This window comes from Mus musculus, chromosome 10, assembly GCF_000001635.26.
Source record: "Mus musculus strain C57BL/6J chromosome 10, GRCm38.p6 C57BL/6J".
Taxonomy (NCBI): domain Eukaryota; kingdom Metazoa; phylum Chordata; class Mammalia; order Rodentia; family Muridae; genus Mus; species Mus musculus.
In genome coordinates, this window is record NC_000076.6 from 87,248,970 (window position 1) to 87,271,315 (window position 22,346).

General features: G+C 40.5%; 1 long non-coding RNA gene across 1 annotated transcript in view; it reads left to right on the top strand.

Annotated features, from left to right (window-relative positions):
• Positions 1-22,346, top strand: part of 4930555G07Rik (RIKEN cDNA 4930555G07 gene) — a 67,797-nt gene that overhangs the window by 18,342 nt on the left and 27,109 nt on the right. The window contains exon 2 of the long non-coding RNA NR_165498.1: positions 16,146-16,293. This is a non-coding gene — a long non-coding RNA (RIKEN cDNA 4930555G07 gene). The remainder of the gene's footprint in view (positions 1-16,145; positions 16,294-22,346) is intronic.

The window sequence follows — 22,346 nt, forward strand, 5'->3', positions numbered from 1 at the left end:
CTGACAAATCTTACTGAGAGTACCTTAAGCCTATTGTGAGGGTTTAAAACAATGGATATACAATAAAGCACTTCATGTGGTTTCAGGCCACCTCCTGCCAATGCTGCTGTTCTGGGAAGGAAACAGTCCCTGCAGAACAGTGGTCCTCAACCTTCCTAGGCTTTAATACAGTTCTTCATGTGGTGGTGACCCCCAACCATAAAACTATTTCATTGCTACTTCATAACTCTGATTTTGCTACCATTATCAGTCATAATGTACATATTTGATATGCAAGGTACCTGATATATCATGATCCACAGGCTGAGAAGGACTATTATAGGAGCAGCAAAGGCCAGAAGGCCACTGATTTTTTATTATTCTTTCATACGATACATACTGATCACGGCTTTCCCCTCCTCCACTCCTCTCAGTTCCCCCCTACCTCCACTCTCCCACAGACCTACTCCCTGTCTCTCCTCATCTCCCCTCCCAGAAAAGAGCAGGCCTCCCTGGGACATAAAGTGAACACAGCACGAGACCAGGCACAAAGCCTCATATTAAGACTGAGAGAGGAAACCCAGTGGGAGGAAAGGGGTCCCAAGATCAGGCAAAAGAGCCAGAGATGCCCCCACTCCCACTGTCAAGGAGTCACCCTAAAACACCAAGCCAAAAAAACCAGAACATGTATGCAACAACCTAATGCAGACCCAGAGAAGGTCTGCAATTGTTGTTCAGTCTCTGAGCCCCCATGAGCCCTTTTTAGTTGATTCCATGGGCCTGTGCTCTTCCAGTGTCTTCGACCTCTCAGGCTTCCACAATTATTCCTCCTCCTCTTCTGTTCCCCAAGCTCCAAGGGGAGGGATGCAATGGAGACCTCCAAACTGGGCTCTCTCTCCATCTAATGATTTTGACTATGTCTCTGCAACTGCTCCCATTAGCTGCCAGAGTTAGCCTCTCTGATGATATCTAGACTAGGCATGAATCTATGAGTATTACACATCATTAGAAAGAATTTCATTGACTCTTTTTTTACCATCCATGCTTGGTTTTACCCTAGGTCTCTGGGCTATCCAGCTTCTGTTTTCTAGTCATCCAGGCATGGATGGGCTTCCTCTCTTGGCATGGTACTCAAATCAGACCAGTCATTAATTGGCCACTTCAACAAGTTCTGAACCACCATTGCCCCAGGACATCTTGGAGGCAGGACAGGTTGTAGGTTTTGTGGCTGGGTTGAGGTCCAAGTTCCACCACTGATAGCCCAGAGGGTTACTACTCTCTTAGGAGAATGATTCTTGACCTTTGACCTTGGGTGAACATTTGATATCTACAATGGGACTATTAAAATATCCTTTCTACTTTTCCTTCTTGGACTTAGACTTTTATAGCTGAAATGACCAGTGACAAGTGACCTGCTATGTATTCAACTTGACAACTTTTAAGCTACAAAATTGGGAGTTAAAAGAAGCCAGAACTTTCCTTTCATAGTGAGCAAACAGCCTGGGGGGGCTGAAGCGACACCCCCAAGATGACAGCTGATGGTGAAGTTTTGTAGACCTTGTTCTTCTGCTGTCAGAAAACAAACTTCCCAATTGTAGTAGATAGAATATACTCAATATTCAAAGCTGTAGGTAGTGTTGCTATTCATATTACTCTATGGTTATGCTGGCTTAAAGAATATAGTGATCCCAAGAGCAAGAGGAAGTTTCTTCTTTCCTTATCAAATGGGATCCAGCAAACTCCCAGTCATGTCCCTATGGGTCATTGGAAGATCTAGGCTGTAAACGGTGATTCTTCCTCCCAGATGGTCACATACTGAGTTACCCCAGCACAAAGGGAATGATTAATATTCTAACAGGTACACAGCATCATGAAGAAGTGGGCAGAAAACTACCTGTGTGAGAAGGTTCTTCTGCCTACATCTGAAGAGAAAACTCAGTGTCTATGAAAATAAATTAGAGCAAATGGGGAAGCTTGGCTTTGCCTGTGAACAGAAGGGGTTTCTGGTTTACAGGAAGTACAGAGCCTGGCCTGATACTGAGAACACACACTTGCATGACAAGAAGAGACAGAGGCCGGTCACATGCTAGTCAGGAGGTCTGAGTGTCTAAGAGCACCTTGATGTTTAATTAACTGTGTGTCCTATGGGCTTGGCTAACTTCCTAGGACCCAGTTTTCTCCTAGGTGACAGGAAACTGCTAAAATCCCTGTTCTCCAGGGTTTCTTTAGATTCAAAGCTAGCCTTCTTCCTGGTCCTGATCTCACACTGTTTTCTGGGAGATCATATTAGGTCATATTTTATGGTAAGCCAAAGCCACCCTAATTCTTTGTCTACGGTGGTACATTAGAAACCAGATCCATCCTTCCTTGCAATTTACTAGCAGAAGAGAAGTCTTCAAACCTGCTTCTCATCAGGTCCACTGGACCTCATGATTGTCACAGTCTCAGATACTGGGTACGGAGAACCATTACTTCAGGAGTGTGCCAAATAATCTTTATTCAGATGTGAAACTATTTTAGGATAGTTTGCTCAGTGGAGCTATTGTGGATATTATAGTTTAAAAGGCTCATGCATTAAATTCTTCCTCCCTATGCTAACTTGGAGGAGATGGTAGAATATTTAAGAAGCACAAGCTGGAGGGAGGCTTTTAGGTTTTGCGGGGGTACCTCAAAAGGATATTGTGAGGCTCTAATGTTGCCCTCCCCATTATCTAAGTCTTTTGGTCCCCTGTTCTGAGGGGAAGGACTTTGCTCTCTGTAGGCCCCTTCCTCCATGTATGCTTGAGGTGTGTTGCCTTACCTCAAGCTCAAAAGCAAATGAATTGACTAACCATGGGCTAAAATCCTCAAAGTTACAAGACCAAAGAAACTTTCTCCTTTATAGGCTGGTTAGATTTTACATTTGTCATAGTCTTGGAAAGCTGGCTAGTATAGTATTGCCATTATTCTAAGCATTGCCACCCAGGCAAGATGACTAAGTGTTGCCTTTAAGGACACACTCTTAGAACACTGGACCTAGAGATAGCATTACTGCGTCTAATGTGTCTTCCACCAAGCACTTATTCTTTGATATTTCTTTTAAGTAGTACTTTAAAAATATTTTAGCCTTCATTTTTATTGTATTTGTGTGAATGCTCCGCCTGCATGTGTGTTGGCAGCCCATACACGCAGTGCCCATAAAGACTGGAAGAGGGCACCATATCCCCTAGGACTGGGGTTACAGACATTTGTGAGTAACCATTTGGGTGCTAGGAAATAATGTTGGTTCCTCTGGAACAGCAACCAGTGTGCTCTCAATATCTGAGCCATGATAGCCTAAGTAGTGCTTTTAAAAGATAACTTAGCCATCATATTTCCGTTCTATCTCCATATTCTCATCTCATAGATCTTCATATATAGGATCATAAATATTGATACACTTGGCAGAGGTCTAAACACGAAATCAGAGACTGTGAAAAGTGACAAGGAATTAAACTGCCCAAGATGATGGGTTTAGGAGAGGAACTGGGCCTGGATGTGTCTTCTAGCAACTGAGGGGTTAAATTCCCTATTCTGGTTGAGAATAGCCACAGCTTAGCACCTTATTTACTCTTGAGATAATTATTAATGGTAATGAGCATGGGGGAAAAACCCACACCACTGAGATGCACATCCTGGAAGTGAGTACCAGTCAGAGTGGTTGAGCAAGAATCACCAGCAGGTGCTAAACGCATGAAACTAAAGAAGAACGAAGACTAAAGTGTGGACATTTTACCCCTTCTTAGAATTGGGAACAAAACACCTATGGAAGGAGTTACAGAGACAAAGTTTGGAGCTGAGACGAAAAGATGGACCATCTAGAGACTGCCATATCTGGGGATCCATCCCATAATCAGCTTCCAAATGCTGACACCATTGCATACACTAGCAAGATTTTGCTGAAAGGACCCAGATATGGCTGTCTCTTGTGAGACTATACCGGGGCCTGGCAAACACAGAAGTGGATGCTCACAGTCAGCTATTGGATGGAACACAGGGCCCCCAATGTAGGAGCTAGAGAAAGTACCCAAGGAGCAATCCTATAGGTGGAACAACAATATGAACTAATCAATAATCCCCCGGAGCTCGTGTCTCTAGCTGCATATGAATCAGAAGATGGCCTAGTCGGCCATCAGTGGAAAGAGAGGCCCATTGGTCGTGCAAACTTTATATGCCTCAGTACAGGGGAACGCCAGGGCCAAGAAGTGGGAGTGGGAGTGTGGGGGACTTTTGGGATAGCATTGGAAATGTAAATGAAATAAATACCCAATTAAAAAAAAAGAATCAGCAGTGGGTCCCATATAACTGAGTCCTTCAACAGCAGATATCCTTGGTATTATTAACTTTATTAGCACTCAGGCACATGTGTGCGTACACATGCTCATGTGCATGCATGCACATGCATGCACATGCACACACATACATATAGTAACAGGTATCATGATGGCATTTTCTTTCATTGTACAGAATGTAGTTTTGATCACATTCATCCCGTATTACATTGTTTTGTCCCCACTCCCACTCCTAGCAATCCTCTCACTTGTCCTAACTGGTCTGCCTCTCCTTTCATGTTGAGTGAGTGTGTGTGTGTGTGTGTGTGTGTGTGTGTGTGTGTGTGTGTGTATGAGTGTGTGTGTAGTGTAGTGTGAACTTGTATGACCATGTCTGGTTGTGCTTATTCTCACCCTTCAGAATGTTAAACTTGTTATCATTCTAGACGTTGTTTTCTCAGCACTCTGTAAGCTTGGCCCTCAGTGCCAGCTGCTTCCTGTGAGATGAACACTGTCACCCTCATTTTACAGCCAAATAAACTTAGGATGGAAGAGATTCCTGCTTGGATTGTGTAGCAGATGAGTAGCAGAACCGGGGTCTTAGCTGATTAGAACATACCAAGAGGCTATGTCTCCATTTTGGAGCTGAGAAAACACCCAGTGACCTTTCCAGAATTGATGCTCTGCTACTGGCAAGGCAAATAAGCAAAATAAATTTCTGGACTGCTCTCTGTGCCCTGTGTTTTAATATTCTTCCTGATCTCACTTTGGAAAATGGTCAGACTCACACCCCTCTGCTACTGTAAGCAGAGCAAGGGAACAAACTCTCTTTTGAACTGATCACGTGATCTTGTTTATCATTCTGGCACTGTTTGGATTTTTCCCCTCATTTTAAATGCCTACAGGTTTTTAAATTTTTTTTAAGTATTAAAATCTAGTTATGGTTTCCTTTCCTGGAGACATTTTCCTCCCTTTCTTCCCCTGTTTCTTCTGTTTGCCTTTTTCTTCCCTTTGCTCTTTGTCTCTCTCCCTTCCTTTTTTTCCTCTCCTCCCTTCCCCCATTCCTCCCATCTAAGAGAAATACTCTCCATCCCTTTGTGACTGGTGGACTCCTACCAAGCCCTCATAACCTCTCTCATTGTGAACTTCTCTGGGAATCATAAACTTAACCCCTTCCTTTGCGACATTCCTATAGCTTTTAGGTTGCATTTCCTTCTCACAGTACCAACCATGTTGTGTTATACTTATTGCCAGATGCAAATTCCCTGTATGATTTCCCTGATCAAAATATCTCGGGGACTTTTCACTAACAATAGACTAACTTGCAAACATTTTAGTCTGGAGTCCAATATCCTCTGTGCTGTAAACCCTGGGAGCTTCTTTAGCTTCATATTCTCCCATCCATCCATCCATCCATCCATCCATCCATCCATCCATCCATCCATCCATCCATCCATCTTTGCATCTATTTATCTCAGAAACATGGTCCCGGGGGTTGGGAAGAACTGCTGGTCATATCTGCATCTCTAGCTCTCTTTCTCTGAGTTATTAGAATGCATCCCCTCTCTGCTCTCCCTCAGGCACACCTTCCACACTCTTAATGCCATAGATGCATCTCTCTCATGGTTTGGGATACTACCTTGCCTCTCCATTCACTCACAAACTTGATTCCAGGTCTTGTCCTCAACATGCAGCTGTGTGTGGAGCACATGTTAGCACTGTTGACTTTAACACATGAAGGGGAGCCACTGTCAATGGTGATCCTACCAGCATCACTGAGTCCGGAGTTTCTACTCTTGTAGTAAGATAGTGCAAAATGTGGCCTACAGACAGAAGATACGAACAGGACAGAGTCCTAAATTGACTTGTGGTCATTGTCAGTGTGGCTATGTTAGTCTGATGGTTTCTTCAAAGCTTTAGGGTGTGGAGCACAACTGATAGAGATGTGCCTCTGTTCACAGCAATTGATGTGAGCCAAGTGCTTCCTGTGATGTGGCCCAGGTGCCCCATCTCGAATGATGCAGGACGCTTCACTTTGCTTTACGTCATTTGTCTATTGAGGTCACTTTGATTCCTCTATCAAGCTCCCCCTCAACGCTGAATTTTCCTCTGACCTCTGCAGCTGTAATATAATTTCTAGCTAGTGTGTGGTTGAAGTTTTTTTTTTTTTTTAACAGTTCTTCATTTTGCAGGTTACAAAAATGAACATGGACTCTTAAAATACCACAAGGATAATGAAGAACCAAGTTAAATACCTCTGAAGTTGTAGTTAGGAGAGTTCCTTCCCTATTTCTGGTTATTCCTCCTCTTTATCCCCCCGGCAGCCCTGCATTTCCACACCCCTGATCGCCAGCACCAAATGGTAATTTATCATCTTTCTTGGCAGGCTTCCTGCTTCATCCCGCACCTGCCTTCTTGAAAGAAAACAAGACATCAGATACTTATTCAAATAATGGAATAGCTGATCAACCGGGTCTCCACACAATAGAGAGTTAGCCGTGCTAAAGGAACAACGCTTTCCTGCTTTCTATGTGACATATGCATCCTTTCTCTGAAGATTTATGAACCCATAACTATTGGTATTGTTAATATAATCAAACCTTTACAGGCTCACTCCAAAGCTTAAACTTATTGTCAATTGGTTGCTGGAGGGGAGTCAGTCAATTTCATAAATGCTTAAACACCTGCACTCTCTTTGACTCAGAGGGGGGATAAAAATCGATACCTAGTCCTCGTTTTTCTTGAGGTAGAATGAAACCAAACCTTGCTTACAAGTTTAAGGGAACTTGTATATCCAAGAAGCCATGGTTGAAGATATTGTGAACTTAATCTTGAAGTTTTTACAAAAAAAAAAAAAAACAAAAAACAAAAACAAAAACAAAACTGTATTCTTTCTTTTTCACCTCCATCCCTTGGTTCTAAAGAAAAGAGTCAACCAGTAAAGAAAGCAGAGAAGAGCAAAGCAGGATTCTTGGATGCTGCTTCGGATTAAACCCCTGCAAGTTGTGGGAGTGTTTGCAGGATAGATGCTTTCTCTGTGTTCACAACACATGCATTATTTGCCTATTAGCCAGACCTGGCACTTGTCTATGGAGAAACAGGGTGGCTGAGAGAGGGTTCCTTCCTTCAGGATTGTTATAATCATTAGTGGAAGAACATATCTTAACAACACACTCCAATAATTATAGACACAGGATGATTTCATTCCGAGTCAAAGGAGACAGAGGAATAAAAAGAGGGAAAGAAAGGTATTAGAGAAGAGGTGAGAAAGGTCAGCTTATTAGATGCCTGTTAGAAAGGGGGCAGAGGCTGTGCCTCTGTGATCATGGGTAATGTTTGTCGGCTACTGAGGACGAGAAGGAGTGTGAGCTCTGAGAGGCATCTAATATCCTTTTCTGCCATGTTGTCTTCTTTGTTATTTTGAAACAAGTGTGTTGGAATACAGTGAAGCAGATTCTCTTGGAAGGACAACTGTGTATTTATTATGAATAACTGAAATTTAGCACCTGTTTTTTTCTACTTTGTGTATTATTTAAATAAAGAGACAGAAATATTCACACAGACATGGCATCAGCTTTTCACCTGTCTCCCTCTGTCTCCCTAAGGGAACCTCTGTCCTGGACCATGTGCTTGCCAGTATAACCTAACTGTCTTCAAGCTTACCATACTCGCTTCTTCATTGGCTTTATCATGTATAAAATTATGCCATTGAAATTAGCCAGCCTGTCTATCCCTTGAGGCTTTTAAAAGCATCAAATAAAATACTGATGTGAAATTCTTGTAAATTACAACAGAGGTTATCTATTAGTATTTTATTAATTAATTTGTTTATACTTATAAATAATTATGGTATTTAATAAGTATTTATAAGTTTTATAGATTCACATATCTAAACATAATTTACATAAAATCACACATATATACATACAACATGTATGGATAGATAGATAGATAGATAGATAGATAGATAGATAGATAGATGTCTATATACACAGATACACACAGTGATTCCTTCGTATGCATGGGCTCCATATCTGTGGATTGAACTAAGCAATATTTTGGAAAAACAGTATTGGTACTAGACATGTAGACATTCTTTCTCTTGACACAATTGGCCCTAGGCATTATTCATAATTTAGACATGATCTCATGAACTTCCTTGCTGGCCATACTTCTTTCTTTCTGTGCCTATTATGATTCTTGCAAATGTGGTGGACATGCCTAAGAGCCACCCATGCAAGAAACATGGTAAGCACAGGCTCCACAGAGTGACCAAGTCCTAGAAGGCAAGGACTCTGTATGGGCAGGGAAGGTAGGGATATGACAGGAAAGAGCGTGACTAAAGTGGACACACTAAGCCCGCTTTCTGCAAGGAGGCTGAAACGATGAAGTTTTTCTGAGGCAGGAATGTACCAGGTCCATCTGCAGACTTGAGGGGATGCTGGCTGTCAAGAGATGAGAGCCACTCGAACCCAGTTCTGAGCTGATTTTGTTATGACAACAGTAGAGTAATGAACTCTTGGAAATTATTTAGGCATTATGTTAAAGCACGTGCTGAGCTTTTATTCCACAAAAGAAGTTTGAGAATCTGCAGTTTTTAGTATTCTCGTGGGGGTCCTGGAACACATTTCCTGATGACCCAGAGGGGGCACTATATGTGTGTAATGTATATGTATGCACACACATGAATGCATTAATGAATATTGCAACCTTTGACTTTTTTCTCAACCTTTGCCTGTGACATCAATCCATTATAGTTTGTGTCCATAGAAGAGTATCCGGCCTGAGCAAAGTCCTCTATCAATTCAGTCGACACTTTTTTTTTCTTTGTATACAAGGTTCCACAGTGTAGATCAGGACAGTCTTAAAGTCTCAGAGATCCATTTCTCTGTCTCCCCAGTACTGGTATTAAACATGCGCACCACCAGGCCTGGCTCGGTGCACTTTTTGAATGTTTGAATCTTTCTTTTCATTAGCCACCATAATGTCAACGCCTGCTTTTGCAGTTCTGGTCCCTCAGAACCTGGCACCATATTGGTGAATGACAACTGTTTGTCTATTTGACTTGAGCGAGAGACAGATTTCTATAATTGATGGCTTTATAAGGAAGACTAGAGCAGACAAGACTTCCACAGGTGGATGAAGCCTCAACTGGCCGAGAGGCTGAAGAATAAGGTGTCCATGAGCAGATGTCTCTGAAACCAGGTTCCCGCTGCTGAGCATGTCTTCTGGATTTGAAGGTTTCCGTAATTAACATACACCTTTCTAACAGTTGTGATTTCTTTGCAGTGAAATTGTGAAGCAAAATAGTTTCTAGGTTTAGGATAATGACTGTCTGACCTTTCCTGGAATTCTCCCCAGACGCCCTCCAAGGTTATTTTTCTACTTTAACACCTGGTGTGCTCTTTGATAGTATGACACCTGGTGACTGAAAGTTTTTAGCTCTCCACCTGCTCACAAAATATGTTATTTATTTTGTCTAAAAATAATCTACCTTTAAAAAAAAGGTGTAGAACAGAAAAGAACCCAATTAAAAAGTTTAAATAGTCAAATTAAGCAAGAAACATCCAAGGTTAGCCTGGTCACCACCTGCCTGGATTTTAGCTTTTGTACATCTTCAGATATTGGATGGACACGGATGATAAATTTTTGCTTTTTGTCATGACCAAATTAGCACTCCTTTGTTATGCTGCCCTGCCCCTTTTCTTCAGAATTGACGGGGAATACAAGGAGAGCTACCTAAACCACTGAAAGAAAACATTGAGACTGTGCTAATTAGACCAGGCAACCTGTAGTTGGTCCCCAGACATCTTGATTTCTCTGGTTATCTAGCACTCAGCACCCCACTCCCACAATGATAGCCACTGGCCAGACAGTCTGTGATGGCCACTTGCATACACTTTTATATACTCAATATACGCACAGTTTGCTCTACGTTACTTTCTTTTCCATTTTAGTTATCTGACTCTCAGAATTTTGGTGGCATTTACTAATAAAGAGGTTTTTTTCCTGATTATTTATCAAGATTTGATATCAAAGGATCATAGGTACACCCTTATTTAATACTTTTGGGAGCATTTTCAGAGGTTAAAAAACCAAAAGGGTACACTGACTCTTCTTAAAGGGTATCAGTCCTACATCAGATAACGCTCATAAGCTGCGGGAGCAGAGGTCACAGTCATTGCTTTCGAACACTGCTTGTGGGCCGTGCACTGGGAGGAAAGTTTCCCCACAAATCATCAAGTGAAAGTTATCTTTTGAAGATGAATGTGAAAGGTGCTCTTGATTGACAGACTGGTAAGAGAAAATATTCACGCAGGGTTGCTATAGTTCTATGTAGCCTATGTAGGCCAAAGCAAACCAGGCAAATGGAAGGGTTTCCCAAAGCAAAGATGGGCACTGGGCATAGAATGCTTTTTCTGCATGAGATGCTTGTGTCTGCTTTCCTCTCTCCTTGATATATTCAAGGTCCACCCCCTAGTAAGTTTCAGTTTCTACATACACTAATAATGTCATTAGATTTCTGTCTTGGCTTTGTCATCCTACCATGACATTAGTGCCAGCACCCCATGGAGGAGCTTCTGCTTCTTCCTCTTCCTCTTCCTCCTCTTCCTCCTCTTCTTCTTCCTCTTCCTCTTTTTCTTGTTCTTCTTCCTCTTGTTCTCCTTCTCCTCCTTCTCCTCCTTCTCCTCCTTCTCCTCCTTCTCCTTCTCCTCCTCCTCCTCCTCCTCCTCCTTCTCCTTCTCCTCCTCCTCTTTCTCCTCCTTCTCCTTTTTCTATCCAGTAAGATATTAATTTAAAATTATGTTATAAGTTTTAAGTAACTAGTGAAATGTTTTATTTTATTATACAATTCTCACTTTACTACAATGAAATAAAACTGAAACATGTAAAGTTGCCAAACCACAATTTTAGCAGAAGGTAATCAGCTAGGGCATATGGTTAGCAAAGGTCATTGATGTGTTTCTATCACTTAGTGTGGTTGCTGGACCAAAGCACTTGAGGATAGAAAACAAACTGTGGAGAATGAGTGTGGTTTGAGTGTGTTGAGATGTGTTAAAGTTATAATAAGACAATATTAAGAGATAAGGACTTTGGCATGTAATTTGGTCACAATGGATTGGCCCTCATTAATGAGATAAGTGTCTTTATAAAAGAGTTCCAAAACACTCCCTTGAGCTTTTCCTGCCATATGAGGTCACAGTAAGGATGTGGTAGTCTACAACTCAGAGGGATACTCATCAGAATATACATACACTCTTGCCATGATCTTTGACCTCCAGCTTCCAGAGACATAAGAAAGGAATTTCTATCATTTATAGGCTGTTAGTCTATAGAGCTTTACTATAGTGATATCCGCTAAGATAGTGTAAGTGATGGTGTTGCAGAAAATTGTATACAACTAAGAACATGGATAATGTAGGCTTATAGAAATGAAGACAGAGCAGGAAAAATCAGAAGAGATAAAAAGACTGTCCACTCAAAGACAAGTGTCATAAGAATGGAATCTGACTTAGGTTTAGACTTTAAATTTGATGTTAAATAAAACTATTTGTGCTTTCATCAGTTTTCTATTTATTTGGGTCCTCTAGAAAGGCAGATCCAATAGTGATAGACAGACAGATAGGTATATGGATGGATGGATAGATAGATAGATAGATAGATAGATGATAGCTGAATAGATGATAGATGGATAGATATGTGGATGAATGGATGGACAGAGAGGTAGATAGATGATAGACAGACAGACAGAGAAAGACAAGATGTATTTGTTGTGAAACCTGGCCCCTGGAAGTCTCACAATAAGTCATCTGCAAGGGAGCTAACGAGAGAAGCACACACAGTACCTGTCCAAGTCCTAAAGCCTTGGAACAACAGAGGCCAATGGTGCCACTCTCAGTCCAAGGCTAAAGGTCCAACTATCCTGGAAAGGGAAACACTGATGTGAGTTTTTCAATCGAAGAGCCAGGGAGCCCAGAATCCTCTTCATATCTCCAAAGGAAGGGAATGAATATGGTAGAGCTCATGAGAGCCCCAAATTTGCCCTCCATCACCCCCTATTTACTCTGGGGCTCTTAGTCATCAGATGATGCTCACTCGTGTTAAGAGTCCATCATTTTCACCCAGCTCACTGACTTTCTCTTTGGAAACACCTTGATTGGTATACCCAGAAATATTGCTTTACCAGCTACCTGGCTACTACTTAACCCAGTAGTACTGATTAAACCTTAAGCTCACCTACAGATTTGGGCTTTTCATCTAACCACTCAAGCTAACAGATAAATTTACACAGAAATCTGGGGATTGTTGTTAAGAAAATATTGGCTGAAAGAATTTACGGTCAAAGCTGATTTGAATCTGATATCAGACTTCCCAATGACTTGTTGTTTTACCCATGGATCAGTGCTTTTCTCAACCCTCATCAGAGAAGATGTCAATTAATATGGAGTTCCACAGGGAATAAGAAACTGGGGAATGTTAAATGGGACTACTATATCAAAATCCCTTCTCCTAAGGTTCAGAAATCATTGTGGAAAGGGGGGCAGAAAAACTATAAAAGCCAGAATTGGTAGGTGATTTTAAGAAAACTATTTTCTGAACAGAAAAGGGCACAACATATGAACTCACAGTGGTTGTGACAACATGCAAAAGACCTGACAAAGTCCCAGTGCTGATATGTGAGGAGCTGGCCATGAAGTCCTACCCCTAGCTAAGGTGCTACTGGCATTTGCTAGCTGCTGGGAGAGGGATACTCAGTTCTCTTTTTGAGTGTGGCCCTTGGTAGGTTGATCACACTCCAGGGTAGGCAACGCTCCATCCTTAAGAGTAGTTGATTAACATAAACTGAGTTTTATGGATATTAAAAAAATAGAACTTGAAGTTGGGTAGGTGGGGAGGTAGGGTCATTCTGCAAGGAGACAGTGGATGGGAGAGTGAATATAAATGAAACACACCATATGAAATTCTTAATTATTTAAAATACCATTTAAAAATTTATTAGTCAGATATAGCCAAACTACTCTATAAATATTAGTGTTTATACTCACAGACTAGTGCTGGTTTTAGCCTTAGGCAGAGATGTATCTTTTTGCAATGGACAGTGCTTAAGGCAGAAATGACTAATTGGTGTAAACACTGAGAATAAATGACTGTTAAGTGTTCTGTCCTAAATAAGACATCTGTTATCAATGCTGTTCCCAACCCAAGGCCCAGAGAATTTGTGAAAGAGAGGGCAGAAGGATGTAAGAACTGGAAAATGGGGGCTTCTACAACTGTCTTCTGGATATACCATAACCATCACAATCCTGAACACATGCAGCTGTGGATACCTGTGGATGACTGAGCCCTCATATAATCACCTAAATTAAATCCACTGAGTGGCTACTTAGCTTGGCTATTTGCTAGGTGTACTGTGAACACACATATATCTTCAAGACAACATTCTTTTTACTACATGTTAATTCATGCTTATTTTATAAGACCACGTAGCAGAAAATATATTTTAAAAAAGGACAAAACCAAGATCAGTAGTAATTGCGTTATTCAAGAAGAATGAGTTAAAATTTGTAGTTGATTTTCCAGAGAACATATTAGTGCACTCATGCAACTTTACATTTTAAATGTTGAATTGGATTACATTAGATATACCTTAATACCATGCCATATTTTGATGTCTGATTACATGTCCTCTGAAAGGGTTTGGTCTTTTATCATATAGCTGTAGCAAAATCTCTGATTGAATATTTTAATAAGAAACCTTCAATTAGTAATCTTCATCATAGTTCTTGGTATGTATCTTGTACTGTTACTAGAATTTCCTGAAGGTAAATTCGATGAGTTAAATGGTGCCATGCTAAGTTCCTTGACTCTGATTCTAAACCTTTGGAATGTACATTTATTAAGGTAGCTTTATTATGACAAACTGTGACCAAGCACAACTTCCTGGTACAGCAGATGACAGACACATAAGACTTTCTTAATCATAAATGTATTTCCAAAACACTTTGATCAGCTCATAAGTAGGGAGGTTTTGGTAGCAAAGTTACTAGGTCTAGGTATTAATTCTAATTCCACCAGTCACCAGCTATTTTTTCTTTTCAGCCTGGCATTTACTCTTGCAGAGTTAGTTTTTGCAAACTCACTTTTGAAAATTCTTGCAAGCTTTCCTCAGATAGACATGTTAAGCTGAAATACTCCAAATCTCTTTCTTGCTTTGAAGGTCTGTGTTTTCATCCTTTGTCATTTTATGAAAAGTTACTTCATGAGAAATATAATGATTTCTTTGACACAGCAGAATCTTAATAAATATTTATGCTTATTTGAATTTTCTTTCATATTCTTTATTTGGATTATATACTTCCCCTCCCTTAGTTCCTCCCAGGTCCTTCTCAACACTTTATCCATCCAACTCTGTTCATCCATCTTCATTCTCTACCTTAAAACAAAACAAAAATAAAATAAAACAAACAAAAAAACCAATATGACAATAAACAAAACAAATAAACAAACAACAACAAAACAAGTCAGATGTAGTAGTGCACACCTTTAATCTTGAGACTAGGGAGGCAGAAGCACATGGATCTCAATGAGTTCTGGGACAGCCAAGGCTATTATACAGAGAAACCCCATCTGAAAACAAACAAACAAACAAACAAACAAACAACCCAAAATACCAAACCAAAACAAACAAAAACAAAAAACAAAAACAAAACCAAAGTAAGCCAAAGCAAGCCAAAAACGAAAATTCTCACAAAAATAAAGCCTCCAAATCATGGAGTCCAGTTTGTCTTGGCTGCTACGACTTGCTGGGGTGCGTGCCCAGGGTGTGGTTGATATACCCAGTGATGCTCCTTTGGGGAAAAAACTGACTGTTCCTTTTCCAGCTGGCATCTGTTGTAAGTAGCTCCTTGATTGGGACCTTGTGTTTTCTTCCTCCTTTGCATTGCTTGGATGTCTATGGCTTGAACCTGTGCAGGTCTTATGTGTGCTTCCAAAGTCTCTATGAGTTCATGTGTGCATCAGTCCTGTTGTGTCTAGATAACACAATTTCCTTGAATTCCTCCATCACCTCTGGCTCTTTCAATCTTTCTGCTTCTTTTTTTTGCATAGATCCCTAGATCTGTAGGGGGCGAGGGGGGAGTTTAGGGACTACATCCCATTTAGACAGAGTGCTCCAAGGTCTATTACTCTCTGCACTTGTCCAGTTGTGGATCTCTGTGTTAATTCCCATCTACAGCAAGACAAAGCTTCTTGGGTGAGAGTTGAGAAGCACACTGAATGCTGACATAGCAATGCATCTCATTTTATTGGTATATTCCTTTAGCAGATTAATAGGAAGAGGTTTCCCCTGGCATTATGACCTATCTAGTCTCAGATTCTCAGTTCCTTTAGTGGTATTAAGTATGGGTTACATCTCATGTTATCCAACAAAAAAATAGTTGGCTATTCCCATAACATTTGTGCCAGTATTTAACTAGCATATCTTTCAGGCAGGTCCCAGTTGTAGGTAACAGGGTTTCTATATGGGAAACACTGTTGATTACTTATCTCCTGTAGTAGCATGCAGAGTACTTTCTGGTGCCCTGGGTGTTGTCATTAGGGGTTAGGCACCAGCTCTACTTCTCTATGTTTGATGACATGAGTATATGCCATCTTCATCAACAGAGCCTTACTACCTTGTTGTGGAAAATAACCAGTAGCCTTATCAATAGCCTGTGGTGTTTGGGTAGGGACTATGGGACCTCTAATGGTCAGCACTAAATAAGCTTTAACCTATTCTTGGCAATGGAGGTTTTACTTGGTGGTATATGATGCTGAGCTGAGGCTTTGTTGTTATTGATGTTGTTTTCCTGATGCTCCTTTTGCCTTTCTCTCTAGCCTATCTCCATTCCTCTGTGACTCCTGATGAATTGAGGGATCATTCTCTACCAGGGACCCACAGTGGCCACACCAGGCTGAGACTCAGGCAGCCCACCATCCTGTCCGTCATTCCGGTCTCTCCAGACTTAAGTCTTATTGTGGCTTAGTAAGTATTTACTGAGTGAAGGGACATGGGTGTTATGATATTTGGTATGCAAACTGTAGGTGACTCATAGAATAATTTACTGGGTCTTTTCTAGGTTTTATGGATTACAGGAATATAAACAAGGAATCATGCCTGCCTTCAGAACTTTTTTTTATGAGAAAGCATACATGAATTCTGGTGGTGAGAATTTATAAATACATAGGAATTTTAGTAACTGACCTTAAGTTATAATTATCTTATAAATATAATGTAAATGTAAATATCTCATAGACAATCTGTGAACCCAGCTGAGTGAGCACAAAAAGGGAGCAAAGGAAAATCTAAAGACTTGTATAAATACACCTAAGAATGTATTTATACGTAGGAGGGAAGTACTACATGTATCAGAACTACAAAATATCAAGATAAGGAAATAAGAAGAAATCCTATTCTATTTTCAGGATAACTATTCTTAATTTTGTTAAGGTGATAGATAGTCCAGGGATCCATTAAGAAGGACACAACCAGAATGTGATATTCCTACTAAGATGAAAAATATGCCTTTAAAATATGACCTAAGATAGCAAACCACAGATTTCTGATTATTAGGCATGGCTTAGGAACAAGTTAAGCAAAAGCAGATAAGGCTCATGGATGCTCTGTTTAATTCCAGCTTCATACATTGCCAAAGCTCCAAAGATCTCTCATTCAATGAGGCTCACATGCTGTTCAGCAAATTAATCTTTTGAATATTTTAATCTGGCTTCTTTTGGTTTATTCTTCTTGTTGTCGATTTTTAATTTGCAAGGTCACTTTGTACTTTTTGCCAGTGCTCAGCATATCCTAATTTTCCCAAGGAACACTTGAGTACAAAACCATTACTTAAGATCCAGTCTTAATGCCCTTGACTTAGGAGGCTCCCTGGCAAGCCAAGGCCGCAGAACTAAGAGACAAAGCTGCTGTATCTGGTTGCCTGGGCTAGCCGACTTGCCTTGCATATGTGAAGATATTAAGTTCCTGGCCAGTTAATTAAAAAGAGCTTCTTCGTGTGTCAACAATGTGAAGCCAAGTCCATACCCAGGGCTCTGCTACTCCTGTTTCAGGAAACAGCGCTCTCCAGGTTTCACACACACTTTTCAAATCAGTTCCTTTTCTGAAAGTGACTACTTGTCACCTGTACACTTCTGGCTAATAAAATCATTTTTACCCAAAACATAATGTTGATTTCATCCAAAAGGCTATTTTCAAAGACACATGCCTGGTTGCTATTCATAAATGCACTTTGTTGTCTTTACTCTGGTGTGAAGGCTGGCAAGGTGTCAGTTCAGGGCAAGAGAAACATTTCCTAGGGACCTAGTAAGAGCAGTAAGTAACAGGGCCAGTTTAAGTCTCTGATACACATAGATCCACTTTAGCATCTCATCTCCATAGGCTCAAAATCTCACCATTAAACCAGGATGGAAGTTGCAACTGCCTAGTTAATTGTGTTTAGATTTTGCTACTACAAATTATATGGTCCAGAATCGAAGGACACTCTCCATCAGCCATTATTCTTAATCATTATTTATTATTATTAATTTATTCTGTTTTGAAGAGGAGGGCTATCTGTGAATGTCTGTGGTGCTTTTGTTTCCGTTGTTGTATTCTGCTCTTAATAGAAAACAGACATCTCTCACAATGAGCTGTTGCCAAAAAGAACTCTACAATTGACATTTCCTACCTGCTTTGACATTTCCCACTCTGTCATGATATATAGCCAAAGAATAGCCTGTATACATATTGAACACCCCAATTTTATGTTATTTTTTGTGTATGAAGGCAAAGCCACAGGCTGACCCTTTGAGAGTAGCTCTTATTATAATTCAATCTCAGCTCAAAATCTGGGAACAAGGAAACCTGAGTGCCCCCCATCCCCAGTACTGATTTCAGCCTCTAAAACAAAATTCTGGGATATAATTTTAACTTAGAGTTCAGATGTTCAGGTGTGTTTCCTTGTTTCCTGATTCTGTGCACTCATTGGCTGATCTATTTACCTGCTCTTGTTCCAGGGTCACAATGTTAATTAGTACACATTTCTAACGGGTCTTGTATGGTGAGGATGTTGCTTAGCTCAAAATAAAATTTCCTGATCTGTTGATCTCTTATGTAAATTTCGGGATCAGCTTATTGGTGGGGTGTGAATTGAAGTTATATAGAACTTGCAGGTTAGTTGAGGAGAACTAAGTTGGAGTTTAGCCTAGGCTTCATGTGGAGATCCTGTTTCAGACTAAAAAGATGGAGTTGCTTGTGCCAGCCCTTCCAAAAATAACTCTAAGCCAGGAGATTATGGAGAAAGGGTTCTTAAGCATGCTAACCTGACACCAACTGAACATGGTCTAACCCTGAATCCCACTTGTTTTGTGTTTGTGGTGTTTGTTTCAGACACAGGCACGTTGCCACAAAGCTGGGTGCTAAAGAAAAGTTTAAGTTACCGGAGAAGGTAGCTGGCATGCTGGGCACGAATGGGAGTATTCAAGGGACGCTTGTTCCTATTTCTTTGGCTATCAGATTGGAAATCTTTGGTTGAAAGAAGCTAAGACTAAAACCTTCGGGGGCAACCAGAGGAGGGCAGTATAGCCAGAGGAGGAATCTACAGCCAGAGGAGAAATCTATAGCTAGAGAAGGTAGCTACAAGCAGATAGAGTCCTTGTCTCCTGGAAAAATATTTACAAGTTGTCAGGCAACCTTGCAAAAGAGACTCAGATCTTAGCTCTCTAGTTAAACCTTACTCTCATATGAGGACCCAAAGGACAGACTTTGGGGGTTTCCCTTCTTCTGTGTCCATCTTTCTAATATGGACACATTAAATAAATGATCCTTTCCTGCTTTTCACTCTTTAAAGAAATATCTTGGTTCTTTGATCTATTTTTTAACTTTCACTGTTTGTGGGAATCTCATGAAGACACGCAATGTTTTGATCAAGGCCACCCCTATTCCCTTCCCCCTGACTCTTCTCCTATCACTCACCTCCAACTTTAATCTCTATCAATTTCATGTGTCCTTTAAAAATGATCACTGAGTCTACATAGTGCTGTCAGTATATGCTTGTGTGTTAGGACACCCACTGGAGGGTGTAGCCTCCCAAGGAATGCACCCCTTGTGACAACAGACTCTCCTTATCCAAACAGTCCTCAGTTACCAACAGCAACTCATCCTGTGGGGAATACATCACGTCCACATTCACGTCCCATGCTGGCACTTTGTGTGGCTTGATATTGTGTATGTCTTGTGTCCTTTTAGAACCGCTGGAAATTCATATGTGTAACTGCCTTCCTGTGACCAGAAAATACAGATTTTCTGTAGTCTTCCATTCCTTCTACTCTTCTGAGATGACCCCAGAACCCTGGGAGCAGATGTAGTAGAAATAGCTCAATATAGAGATGTCCTTTATTCTCTATACTGCCAATGTTTTACACGGGCAGCTTATATTTATTCTACACATCTAGTACATCTTGATGCTGTTTTTTGGATTTTTAATTTTTTTCTCTCATACAGATTACTCTTTCCCTTCCCTCCCTGAGTGACCCCCCCGCCGACACACACACACCTAGGCATTCTCCCAGATCTACTACACCTCTGTTTACTTTCAGAAAAGAGCAGACCTCCCAAGGATATTTTGATGCCATTTTAAAAGATATTTTGGGCATCTAAAAGGAATCATACATATGGTTTACATGGAAATTAAAACTATAAAACTATATTCCCTCAAAACCTCCAGTAGCACCATGCTATTCCAGAATAAAACTGAACAGTATCACTTAGATACTTAGAAGAAAGTCTGAGCTAAGGATTTTACCTACACTAAAACTGACTTTATGGATTATAAGAACACCTAAAATATTATCAGCATTAAGGACCCATGCAATACTGTTGTAGTGAGACCCTCCTGCAGGGAATACATTTTGGAAAAGCAAAGTGAGTAAAGGAGTAAGGCTAATTCAGAGGGAGGATGGGTAGAGGGGGGCAAGTGTATGTAACAGATGAAGGTTCTGATCACACTGACACAGCAAGCTGAATGGGAAGAGGTATGGCATGTATAAAAAATCTGAAGCAAGCTATGCATGTGTGAATGCATGACTATTCTGTATAAAATCATAGTTAAGTCAAAGGGTCTTCATCATCAAGTCAACATTGTACCAGTGCTCCCAGCCAGCACAATTATGTATAGAATACACACACACACACACACACACACACACACTATATATATATATATATACACACATACACACACACACACACACACACTATATATATATATATACACATACACACACACACACACACACACATATATATATATATGTATATATATATATACATATATATATATACATATATAACTAAGATATATATATATATCTTAGTCGGGGTTTCTATTCCTGCACAAATATCATTACCAAGAAGCAGATGGGGAGGAAAGGGTTTATTCAGCTTATACTTTCCACATTGCTGTTGATCACCAAAGGATGCAGGACTGGAACTCAAGCATGTTAGGAAGCAGGAGCTGATGCAGAGGCCATGGAGGGATGTGACTTACTGGTTTGCTTCCCCTGGCTTGCTCAGCCTGCTCTCTTATAGAACCAAGACTACCAGCCCAAAGATGGCACCACCCACAAGGGGACGTTCCCCCCATTATCACTAATTGAGAAAATGCCTTACAGCTGGATCTCGTGGAGGCATTTCTCCAACTGAAGCTCCTTTTTCTGTAATAACTCCAGGCTGTGTCAAGTTGACACAAATCTAGCCGGTACTATGTGTATGTGTGTATATATATATACACACATACTATATACATATATATGATATACACACATATATACTATATACATATATACACACACACATACATACACACACATGCATATATGTATACATATATATGTGTGTATATGTATATATATGAACATGCTTACACACATTATATATGTACACATATATTTATTTATATTATATATACATATAATACACACATATACACATATGCATACACATATACACACATGTGTGTGTATATATACATATGCATATATGCACATATATATGATGGTCTAAAATACAAAAGACCTAGAAATGCTGCAAGCTATTTAAATGAACTAAGTTTGCAAAAGGCTATAGGTAGTATAAAGTAAGTGGCCAGACACAACCTGTTTCCAACAATAAAAAGTGCTCTTTTTAACTCTACGTATTTTTTTTTCAAATGTGTGTAAGATTTTCTTTCGCTCATGGGTTTCAGTGCATAGTTAGCTGGAAGGTGAAGTGCTTGCCAGAGAAGTCTGCTTTCTTCCAGGTGGACAGGAAACAAAACTAGAGAAATAGGCCAAGAACAGGCACAGCCTTAGTGAGAAACTTCTGCTACCTGGCCTCCACCTTTGAGTGTCTTACATTTTCCAATAATATCATCAAACAGTGAGTCCATCAATTAACCCAGTGACCAGTTTTGAGCTCTCATAATTCAATCACGTCTACTAGCCCTGCCCTTTCCCCAGCATCACATCTGGAGTGAAGTCCCCGACACACGAGACCTTAGGGTCATTCCATATCTCAACCACAACAGAGTCTTTAAACACAGAACTAGAAGAAGAAAATTGAGAAAATGTGAAATCAGAGCAAACAGAGCAACGGCATTCTAAAGAGACAACTTTCTGCTAAGGGAAGGAAGTTTCAGTCAGTTGCTGTCTCTCGTCTAATCGCCCTTGGCAGCCAGCGTGACTCCTTCCATTCTCTCCCTTTTGGAGAAGTCTTGAATAATAATCTATGGGCAAGAATCCTGAGCACTGTTCACTTGCCCTTCCCTTCTGTGGGCTGATGACACATTACACATCTCTGTCCAAGACGCTTGGCAGGGAGGCAGACAGGTAGACAGAGCTCAACGGCAATACCGCTTGAATGCTGTATCAGAACCTCAGTGTGCGCTGGTGGAGAAGAGCTTGCTCTTCTTTATTACATATAAAGATAGAGACATGAAGGTGGAAGGTGCTAAGGTCACCTTTTGTGTGTAGGTGGGTGGGTGCATGCAGGTGTGTGTATGTGTG